At 33.5% G+C, this 12530-nt stretch overlaps 1 long non-coding RNA gene and 1 other non-coding gene across 3 annotated transcripts in view; both read right to left on the bottom strand.

Annotated features, from left to right (window-relative positions):
* LOC145679733 (uncharacterized) overlaps positions 1-12530 on the bottom strand; it is a 503930-nt gene that overhangs the window by 372537 nt on the left and 118863 nt on the right. The window lies entirely within an intron of this gene.
* Positions 3784-3857, bottom strand: TRNAR-UCG (transfer RNA arginine (anticodon UCG)). The gene has a single exon. It is a non-coding gene; the product is annotated as a tRNA-Arg (tRNA).

Raw genomic sequence — 12530 nt, 5'->3', positions numbered from 1 at the left:
TAGTATTCGCAACATTTGCAAAAGAGATTTGCCAAAAGTCTTGCATTTTCTTGCCAACAGTAGGCGAATTTATTCATAAAACAATTACTTAAATAGTTTTAAGTATATATACAAAAGATCTTTATCATACCTTTCAATTAAAAAAAAAAAAAAATCCATTCGTATGATGGCTAATAATAGCATAAATAAATTTAAGGAAAGCAAGTAAGTACATTGTAAGGGGACGGGATTTAGAGACTCTTCACAGAAGTACGATTTTAGAAAAGAAACAAACAAAAATAGTCTAAACTATAACTATAGCCCTCTCTAAAATAATGCTATTAACATTAGAAGGGAACAGAAGTGGATACAGCTACTATGGGTTAAGTGCTTCGATTTGGCATAGGTCATATACACTTTTCATTATATCCTGGGTGTATGAAAGTTCTTTGGAAAAAATGGCATAATAGTTCAACGTAAGCGAAGATACGTTAATGTATGGAAGATACGTATGGAACGACGCTTCATAGGCATATTCAAGTTACCATTTCCCATAATAATAATAATAATAATAATAATAATAATAATAATAATAATAATAATAATAATAATAATAATAATAATAATAATAATAATAATAATAATAATAATAATAATAATCGAAAACGCTACTTAAAAAATCAGTTATTAACATAATTTTAAAATGCATATGAAGCTTTCATCAATTAGCTGCCTTAAGGTATCGTTGTTTACATTAAAATGTCGTGTCAGCTTTTTAAAAATAGAAAGCACTTCACAGAGTCTTAGACATACTAAATGAAAAGTGTTTATGAAGCATGATAAATTAAAGCTCTTAATATACGGTATACTAGCTGAATCCATTCCTGATCCCTCTTAAGTATACGAGGAGTATTTTTTCCAACCTTTGTTAAGCTACCTGAAGAGAACGACGCGAAATGACGAAACAGGAATAAAATAAATTTTTCATTGGACGTCGCCCAACCACAACACCGGTAGACCGACTCTGTCGTTCAACTATTGCGGAGTAGCGAGAGTGGAAACATCGAATACAATCGAAACGCCCGCCAAATGTGAACAATGTGGTGTAATTCGATTTCTCCAGGTGGCTGCTGAGTTCCCTGAAACACCAAGATCAGACACTTCAGAAATCATAATCTATGCCTTTCACGAACCACGTGTTTCAAGTAATCCCAAGTGCCTAAAACATGATATTATAGGTTAAAAAAGAAGACATTTAAATAACATGGGGAAATTCTTTATCCCCCCTTTAGACCCCCTAAAAATAAAAAAATAAAAATATTTACTTTTGGCAATTTTCCTGTCGGTTAGTCCAGGAAAGCTACAATCATGCCAAATTTCAACTTCCCACGTCAACCGAAAGTACCACTTTAATTTATGTCAGTTCATGTAGTTTTATATATATAGTTAATATTAAGATTAGACAAGAAGAATTTTGCATAATGCCTCCTGCCTCCTGTTAATCAATCATGCACTCCTCACTACCCCTTTCTTCGAACTATGGCAGATCCAAGCCTAAGTGACACATTTGTCTATATGAAAATACATTCTGAAAAGAAAGAAGAAAACAATCACAAGTAAGTATGTAGCACTATTGTAGCATTTTATTTTTCCTTTAGCGTATAAGCAATTGTCATGAATAAATGTGTGAACAATAAAACACATTGCACTGTAACAAATCAAAGACAGCGCTTTTTTTTTATTTTAGAGAGTTTGGCTGTCAACCACATAGCTGTTTTATGGATGCCCACATGATAATCAGTCCCCGTCTCTTCTTTTTTTGATTCATTCAGTTGAGTAAATCAGTCAAGAACATCTGCCAAAGGTCAACATATAGCTTAGTCCAAATGTAACGGAGGCATCTATTGTTTCTCGGCCAAACATGGTCACTAAGTTCACAAGCTGAGAAGGGCGTTGTCCTGGCAACATGCCTAATAAGAGCAACGCTTTTGAATAACTTTTCAAGACTGTGACATCTTATCAATAAGAACAAATGAAACACATCTCTTTAAAGCTGGCCATAAAATACTTTAAATGAGACAGTAAACCAGCGATCTCTGTTCTTCCTTAAAAATCTTTCAAAAAGTGTTGCGCCTAAAATGCAGCAGCTGTGCTGTATATAAGCAGACACAATTAATTACTATATTGAATATGAATGATTATAGTTTAATCCAGCTTTTCTCAAACTGCTGTCCGCAGACCACTTTTGAATTGCTTATACGCTGAAGAGAAACGAACTGCTAACATCCTGTTTGTGATTAAGTTTTTTTCCCTTTCTCCTGAAAGTATATTTTATAGACTAATGTGTCATTTAGGCTTATATCTGTCATAAGTTCGTAGAAAGGGTAGTGGGGAATGCACTGTAATCCGATTACGAGGAGGTGTGATTCATTCTTTTTGTCTAATTCACAAAGCACCTCGAGGTATCTCTTTATGGTCCTGTTTAACTGAACATTAGCTACAATAAATAAATAAAATAAAATTCAACTGAATTTCGTATCGCATAGAATAGTTAAAAATCTCAAGATTTGGTAAATTACATAAGCAAGCGTCTTGCATTATCTTACCCAGATCTGACATTTAATGAAACTTATTACCCTATTTATTCTTTGATAGCCTTCAATTATTAAAATAAACTATGTATTTTCTTCCATTAATACCAATATAAAATTAAGGGAATTTTTATTAGTACAGTAAAACCTGCTTTCAACGGATCCTTTATTAAACGGAAATATTTTACGGTCCCATGAAGTTTGGAGCAAAAAAAAAAAAAAAGTGTAAAAGAGGATACTGTGTTATGCGGGCAACGCAAAACAAAATAAACCTTTAACGGAAAATTATGAGTTCCGAATTACAGCGTTTAGAAAACTTTTACACAGCCTGTGAAGCGCAAACAAACATTACACTGTCTGCGTTAAACTCTTCATTATTTTGTTAAATCTTTCTGGAAAATTTGTCTCACGGAAAAATGACTCTCATTTACTCCGTGTAGTTTCTCAGGCTAAAATAAGTGCCGAAAATCAAGGAGCCAAGCAGCAATGTATACAGAAAACCCTGCTTGACAAATGAAAAAAAAAAAAAGAAAACGTGCGCATAGCATACTTTGTTCATTTAAAGTTTTTTTTCTTTGTGTGTGTGTGTGTGTGTGTGTGTATTAACTCGTAGAAGAAAGAAGTACTGTAATTGAACAAAGTACGTACAGTAATACATTTTTTTTCAGTTATAAACATATACTTTTTTTCTACGAAAGGTCTACCTCCATTAAGCGGAAACCTGACTTCAACGGAATGTTTTGTGAGTCCCGCTCGATTCCGCTAAAGACAGGTTTTACTGTACTACTTTAAAGTAGTAGTAATGAAAAGTACAAAAGTAGCTCAAAAAGTACAAAATAAATAAATAAATAAGTAAATAAATAAATAGAAAATTAAAAAATAAAAAAAGAAGTAGTAGTAGTAGTTTGAGATAGTATACAGGGAGTGCAAAACCGGATATACAGTTGTAAGAATTCTTAGGTTAGGATTTAGATTTCTGGGCTTTCGGCATCTAAGGCCATTTAGCCCTTCACGTTTTGAGGGATGACGTCCCTCGGCGAGCACACAGTCCGGGGAAAGGGAAGGAAGAAAGGATTGGGGAAGGAAGGAAGCGGCCTGGGACCTATAAGTTAGGTACCACCCCGGCATTTGCCTGGTGTGAATGAGGAAAACCCAGGAAAACCTCATTCAGGGTGGCTGGCCTGAAAAAGCGTTTTACACTTTTTCGACCGAGTGCCCCCACCGGGAATCGAACCCGGGACCGCTCGCACCGAAGGCGAGAGCGTTAGCGACTACGCTACGCGGGGCCACTGTAAGAATTCTTGTTTTCTGAATTAGCAGTTATGAATCACATAATGAGTTCATTATTATAAAAACCAAAAAATTATGAGATCACAATTAGGATCAGCCTTAAACATTCACACATTCCTGCAATCTGATTTCCACACTCAAGAATACTTTGAAACAATTTCTATTTTTATTAATTTCTTGGTACGCTTCTCTTATGAAACTAGTCATGTCGCCAAGAGTGTGTAGTTTCCTCAAAAATAATTTACCTTTGACACAGGGTTGGCTGGTTTAAACCAAGGTGGTTTAAACCAGCTGGTTTTAAAAAAAAAACTGGTTTAAACCAAAAAACGAAAAATGTGCGTAAAAGTGTAACTATTCGTAAAACCTTAATGAACACACATTTGTGGGTTATCATGTTTCACTCCCATATACTATTCGTACTATATTCAGACCTAAATTCCCCATTCTTTACTCAAAGAGATTATATTATAAAAGCAACTTTTTTATGTAACTTTATGGATGTTTCTTTTGTGATTTTTTTAATAGTTATTGTTGTTATGCAACCAAAGGAAAATTCTAAACATTGTTTCGTTTTAATGTTTAGTATTGATAAAATACATCGAAATGCCGTACTTTTTTGGCGAGGGGGTCATACAAACCCTACGAGAGGCAATTATTGAAATAACAAGAATCTTTGGTAACTATTTATTGCATAAATGTGTCAGAGCCAAAGTGGACTAAAATAATTCGTATCTTTATTCACTTTTCTTACTGGTATGCAAAGTAAGTCGTTATATTTCTTTGGACTAATAAAAGTCGTAGTGAACTGACTTGGACTAAATTAATTCTTCTGTACTCTGTAGTACTTTGAAATTGTCCATATGTAATTCTGTATAATGGATCCACTTGTGCAATTTTTTATCTTTTTGTCCTTCTGTACTAATGACTCTTGACGATGATATTAACAAATATGTAAAGATCAGTCAACATATTTTTATCAGGAGTTCTTCGTGAATGAATCGGCAGACGTATCGCATTTGTGGCCAATTAGTCCCGGTTTCGAGTTCAAATGGAGGACAATTTCTCTTGGATGTAAGCCGAGAAGCGGTTTGGATTCCGCTTTAAGCTTATGTGACCCCTTCCAGCATAACCTGGTTGTTGCATACTAACACTAAGGCAAAACAAGCTTATTTCTGTCCATATGTGATATAAATACATAGAGCAAATTATTTAAACAAAAAATTAGGTTTAAACCAAAAAAACTGGTTTTTTGTTTTTTTCAATAAAAACCATGGGTTTTGCCAACCCTGCTTTGACAACATCGCCCCCCCCCCAAAAAAAAATCCACTGAGATGAGGTTTCGTGATCGTGGTGGCTATTCAACTGGCCCTTGTCCATCTATCCAACGACTGAGTAATTTGTTGTCAAGAAACTTGAGCACTGCTACAGCATAGTGGGGAGGAGCTCCATCTTGCTGTAAACAGAAGTTGTCATTATTATGTTCTCACTGTAATTGTGAAATAACACTGTCTTGAAGCATGTTAAGATACAGGTTGTGGTAACAGTTTCATTAAAAATAAAAAAAGATAGGCCCAATGACCCCTTTACATGAAAGATTCGCCCAACTGTAATCCCAGGTTCATTCAATGTTGTTCAACTGTTACATGAGATTTTTTTGTTGGGTAATAGACACCGTTATGAATATTAACAGCGCCTGGAAGTTTAAAATTCACTTCTTCTGACCAACACACTTTTTGAATGATGCAATTACTGTGTCTTTCTGCATTCAACATTACCTCGCAGAATTGTAATCGGAGATCTGGATCATCCTCTAATAGTCCATGAAGTAATTTTGGCCGATACATTTTCAAACCTAAACGTAGCATCAGATATCCCAAAGATCTAAGGGAAATGTCCAACTCAAAATAAGTTTTTTTTTTTTTTTAACTTTGAATAAATGTCTACGCAACTAACTTTTCTTTGTCCTGGTTTCACTGAGTGGTTGACCACTCTTTGACACATTACAGATGGAGGCAGTTTCATCAAATTTATTGAGAAAGCTGTACATTGTTCGTCTACTTGGTGGAGGTGTATCAAATTCTGTAGCCCATTTCCATCGAATCTTTTCACCACTCTCTGTCTTCCAATATTTTTTGATTATCCACTTTCATTGGTCGATGGTTAAATTACCAGCCATGGTTGTAATATAATGAAGCATCCCCTTGTATTTTCTGGTCCACGCCTAAATGTAGTTAATTTAGCTTTCATCATTATACTAAACATTTAAAAATATACTTGAAACTAAATATTTTTTTTCTGCGCACATTTGCACTTTTCCAACGCAATAGACTCCGGTTTAGCACTACATAAATTTAAATAAGCTCTCATATATTTAAAAGCGTGTCTACAATGTGGCAACACCGGAACCCGCTTACTATATTCGCTACCGATAATAAGCAAACATTAGCATAAGTCCTGTATCAGTAAGATACTGTACGCCTTATTCAGAGTTGTTCTGACGCGTGATTAGCCCCACACTAAACAGTTCGACTAACATGTTTCCTGCAGTAGTCAGGCCTTTAGTATGACGCTAATCATACGTCAAAATGACTCTGCATAAGGCCCTGTATGTGGATGTGGAACTAATGTACGCACATAAGTCTACTAAGTTTACTGTTAAGTACGTGAATATATTGTAAAGATGGCAACACTGTTTGTTGATAAAACTATGACTGGGCAATTTTACAGAGACAGATCGAGATAGAAAACGGCGGTCAGGGTGGTTAGGGAAAAGATACTTTCTAACCTATCATTGTCGAGGCGTGAGGTGGGACACAATATGGAAATTGAAATAATTCCGAGTGCGTTGATATCGCCACAAAGGCAAAGCGACACAAAGAGAAAGGGAGGCGAGGGCATCCAATGAACAATATACATCATTAGCATGAATATGAAGTGAATGCCCAACACACACATGAAACTTTTTTTGTTTTATTTGTGATCTGTTCCCCTTCTTTACCTATAATAAGTGAAAGAGCATGTACGGTCATGTTGGTTCATGCTGAGGTATCTGACTATGCATTACGCTTTTTTTTAGTAAACATAAAAAAGTTTGAAATATATATATACTGAGTAAATACTGTATCAGTAACAGTCGCATTGAGTTTTTGTGTTGAGAGGTTTTTTTTTTTTCCCTACTTCTGCAAAAACATGAAACTGCAAGTTTCATTCCTTATACTATATACAGTGTCTGGACTTCAAAATTTTCAGATGACATATGTATTAGTTGATGGTTAACATGAATATCTGATAATTTTTTTTCTTTTGTTATATATATATATATATATATATATATATATATATATATATATATATATATATATATATATATATATATATATATATATATATATATATATATATATATATATATACGGTACTGTCTTCGTATTCATACTTTATGCATGACTTTTAAAAAAATGAAAATATTAAACACTAACTTCAGCTTTTCTTCGTACAGACAAGATTTTCGAGATGCTGTTGTTGGAATGTCGAGAAAAAGATCTGTCGTGTAGTGGAATGGTCGGGAAGAAAGCATGTGTAAGGAGACTCCATTGTGTCAACTTTATATCTACGACAGAAGAGTAAACACACAAAGCCATATACATATGGTGTACACATTATATATATATATATATCCACTCAGGTAGTTTTATATAAATAAGGAAAGGGCAAAATTATCCAACCATAAAAGGTTTCCTCTTCTATCTGCTTTCTTTTCTTCCTCTAAGCATCCATTCTTTGTTAGGCAAAAATCTCTTGTGTATAACACATACTGCTAACTCAAGAACAAATAAAAAATTTTACGCTTGACTCTTATGCTTCGTAACCTTTTACATACGGGAAGTTTATATTTTCTTCTTCTGTGTACGGAGAATTCATACATACTTTCTCCATCCTTTTATTTCATTTTATCTTCAGACAAAAAGCTCAAGATCCATGTGTGTAGTTTCAGACGGTCGTATCAACCTTAGCAATAGTCATATATATTACGCTAAAAAAGAAACACTTCCACATGCAAAGCATCAAGGAAAAGGCTGAAACTAGCGTGATTAATACCACAGAGAAAACAAAATGGAACTTTCAGTAGTTCAACACTCCATATTTCATAATTTTAGATTAAAAAACACGATGGTAAACATTTATACGTGCTAATGAAATAATAGGAACCCATAAGTACGTGAGAAAACCTAGCTTGGAATCGAGTTTGCGACCCTAGGACCATGTACTACAGAAAACATTCTACCTCTGCAGTAATAAATTAATTAATACCATACTTTTAACAATCTATCAGTAGTAGCACAAAAACTAAGAGAAAACAACTATGTCAAATAAACTATTCTGTGAAATTACGTGTAATTTTCGGATTTTTCTTCTCAAATCGAAATCTAGTTTTACAAATAATATAGTCCAGACTCGTATTCAGTGCTTTCATGATTAGATAAGAACTCTGCTGTGACGGTAATTATATATTATTTCATTTTTTTTTTTTTTTTTGAAAGGATATCTAATTACCGTTAGGCAGATATCAATAACACATAGGTTGGGTAAAAATAAATGGCAACACTAATCACGTGAAAATACTGTCTAAGCACTAAAAAGGAATGTGAGGCGATGAAGTATGGCTAGTTGTAACGAATGTGTTATCCAGTCAATAAGCAGAAGTGCCGTAAATTAGAGTAGAGTGGCCATAACAATATGTTTGGGAAAGACAAACAATGTGCGTGGATCAAAACTGGAGTGGCACAGTGCACAACAATGTTTTCAGGGAGTTTGTGACGACTTTTTCGCCAAAATGAAGAAATCATTTCGCGAGAAGCACTACGATGCAAGAGAAATTATCATCCGTACTATATAGCAGTTCCTGTGGGACATGAACAAAGGTAGACGTGCTGACAGTGTACGATACCTTCCACGTGTACAACAGAAAGTGATAAGAGATGTAAGACAATTCCATTGAAGGAATGTAACAGGTGTTCTTCTGTGCTTAAAGCGAGGTACGAATTATAACAATGTTTTCACTGCTTTTTATCAAGCCCTCGTATATGAACTGACTGATTCACTAACAAATTAACGGTTACTTCTGGTTGACATAGAAAGCTGAAATTTGGAATGGAGAGAAACCAACAGGAAACGTGTCAAAAGTATATAGTTTCAAGTGGTAAAAAAGTGGGATGAAAAAATTCCATATTACTTAAATGGGTTTTTTCTTGAACATAAAATCTCCTGTTTTAAGTAATTGGAATTGGAGTAAAATCTTGAAATTCGATACGCTTGTAGGTTTTACATAGCGTTATCTAAGTACATAACCATTTAAAAAAAAAAAAAGAATTCTAGTGGGGTTTTATGAGAAACTGAAAAATCTTCCGCGTGTGTATTTAAATAGGATACTTTATACGCTTCACAATTATTAGGCACTTCCGATAAGACTTCAATGATTAAAGTCGGCATGTTTGTAACCTCACTGGACTAACCCACAAAAAAAAAAAAAAAAAAAATAGCGAAATTAATATAAATTGCGAAGTCAATACTTTTAATTTCTAAGGGATCTGGCGGGAGAAGAAAAAATACCCATGTTATTTAAAGAGGATTATTTTTCAATAAAAAACTTTAGTTTAGGTGATTCTAATCGGAACAGGAATTCAAAGCTTCGGAATAGATACTCGTAGGTTTTTGAATGTAATCGAATTTTCATCTTGTGAAGTAAGGGTTGAGATGTACAGACGTTAAAAAAATAAAAAAAAAAGATGAAGACTTTATTTATATGAATGTAGTCTTTTTTAACACTTCACCTTCTCCTACCTATATCTTTCTGCCTCTACTCATCTCATAGGAAGACTATTATTAGCAGAAGCAACTTCCAAGATTTTCTCTATATGTGTTCCTTTCTTTTACACACACACACACACACACATATATATATATATATATATATATATATATATATATATATATATATATATATATATATATATATATATATATATATATATATATACTCAATGTCTCTCTCTTTTTAATTTGGATAACAGGCTTTCTGGAAGTGACAGAATAGGGGAAACACTGGATTTGGTTCTGTCAAAGTACAAAGGCTGCACGAATATCACTAATGCTTTAGGTACATTAAGATATATACATATACGACAGAAACGAAAATATACATGTTTATAGTTATATTTTACCCTCACAATATAGAAACTTTATACAAGTATTATTAGTACATTTGGATTTTTTTCTTTGTTGGAAGAACTCCAGCTTAAACATATGAACTAACTTAATCAAGTATAATTCAGGGTATAGTAAGAAACTGAAGCAATAATGTTATACTCCTGGCATGTCACTGTATCGAAAAAATTTACTGTTTTAATCCTTTTCCTCAACGACAATTTCTTATAGTTTAAGGTGAACACAAATGTAAAAACTGTTGTATTAGATAGATTTATTGTAATCACATTTTCTTGTACATCACAGTAAAAAATGTTACAGGTCCACACTTATGTACTTATCTAGAAAAAAAATATATTTTAAAAAAATCTTTAATAGTACAAAGGTACTTTTTTTTAAAATTTATACCTCTTCTACTGTTTCATTTTATAAAGCAGAGTGTTGTAGCAAGAAAAGATACGAAGTTCTATTATGATGACAGTTTAGCATAACCAATATTAATTTTCATTTTCTAATCCTGACACGAAACAAATACATGTCTTGATTAGACTTATACTTCTCTTTTTTGAGTTGAAATTCAAGGCTTTCTTCATGTTTGAAAGCTTCAAAATTGAAACATACTTCAAATATATGAACCTCAATACTGCACGTAACTTCATGTTTACACCATAGAAAATTGAAGCATATAAAAATTAGGAAGTTTGTTCTTACTTGCCTTTAGAATACTGGTAGATTTCATGTTTGCAACAGCCTCTAAAACTGAACTATACTCAATGGATTTACTTCTTCCTGTAGAAATTTTTAGCTTTCATCTCTCTTCTCTTTGAAAAATTGAAGTTTAAATAGCATTTTCTAGACTTAAAAGATTCAGTCTTCAAACTTTACCTTCTTATCATTTTAAACGTATATATATATATAGAAAACTGGAGTTTATTTTATCTTACAAACTTACACACTTTCTTCAATCTTTAATCTTCTTTACTTTTACTATATTCAATCCTACTTTACTACTGAAGGTGTTGCCTTTCTATATCGTAGTATATACACAAAAGCACCAAGAAGCATTTAATGCAAATTTACTCACAGTTATTGTAAAACAGGAACTGTGTCATATCTTCCAATGTGAAAAAATAGTGTAAGAGAAGTGAAATTATATGAGATATATATTTATGGAAATCATATTCCATTTTCTCAATAACGCATACGTCGATTTCTCCTCCCCCTCTCCCTCTCTCTCTCTCTCTCTCTCTCTCTCTCTCTCTCTCTATATATATATATATATATATATATATATATATATATATATATATATATATATATATATATATGTGTGTGTGTGTGTGTGTGTGTGTGTATGTGTGTATTAAAGTGAAATAGAAGAGGGAAGACTAAAGCTATCCGTATGTATACACACACACAGACGACACGATAGGAGCTGAAAAAGAAATTGATTCTTCTTCTAGTTATCTGGTACCATACAGATGCGACCTTCTGAGAATTGGTTGTTGCAGTGATTTGTGTTATATAGCTTTGCTATACCGGTTCTATTTCTGCTTCCTCTATCATTTTTTCCTCTTCTCCTATATACTTTCTTTTCTTCATTTTTTTCACAATTTCTTACTTTACATCCAACAACGCCACGCCGTTTTCTCATCTGTCCTCGTTCTTGAAAAAAAATAGAAAGAAAGAAAAGCTGGCCAAAGAACGTGGAACAAATTGCCCTGAGTAGGAATTCATTGCAATATACACAGCATCCAGAAAGGCCATGTCTCCCAACGGAGGTGTGCAGTGTGCCCAAGGAACCAACGAACGACCTGTGCAGTGCGATTCTCTCTTTTCTTTCTCCTCGGATAAATAAAACACATTTCTTCTTTCGTTCGCTGTTCCTCGTGTTTTCTCTTTCTCTTCCCTTCTACCTCTTGTTGTTTGTGCCTCCCAAAGAGCTATTTGCATCCTTTTCGTCGCAAAGTATCCTTGCAATGTTTTTGACACTACTTTGTCCTTCTTACTTTCCTTTTCTGTTTTTTATTATCGTGCTGAGACTTTTGCAACGCATTGCTTCAAAAACTTTATACATAAAAGAAAATAAGAAAATAAAAAAAAAAAACTCATTCCACACGCAAAGAACACATTTCACTCAAGTGACATGTTAATGTGGATAACAATAATATAATGTACTGACAACAGTATATTATTCGAGAAACGTACAAATTCTCAAGGGGGACAAGATGCCTTCCCCTTATTTATTTTTGTCAGAAAGTTTACAAAACTATTATTTTTACACTGAAATGTATGTATAGGGTGTTTTAGAGGAAAGGGCAATACTTTGAGAAATAGTAGTATGGGTGATTGTAAGCAAAAAAAAAAAAGTTTATATGAACTTGGATTCTATTCTCAACGGTTTCAAAGCTACAGGTTGTTAACCATTTCTGACCTTATGTTGCTTACTGCTCACCCTGTACTTAT

This window comes from Thermobia domestica, chromosome 2, assembly GCF_964235325.1.
Source record: "Thermobia domestica chromosome 2, izTheDome1.hap1.1, whole genome shotgun sequence".
NCBI lineage: Eukaryota > Metazoa > Arthropoda > Insecta > Zygentoma > Lepismatidae > Thermobia > Thermobia domestica.
The sequence above is the reverse complement of the archived record's forward strand: the minus strand, read 5'-3'. Positions and strand labels throughout refer to the sequence as shown.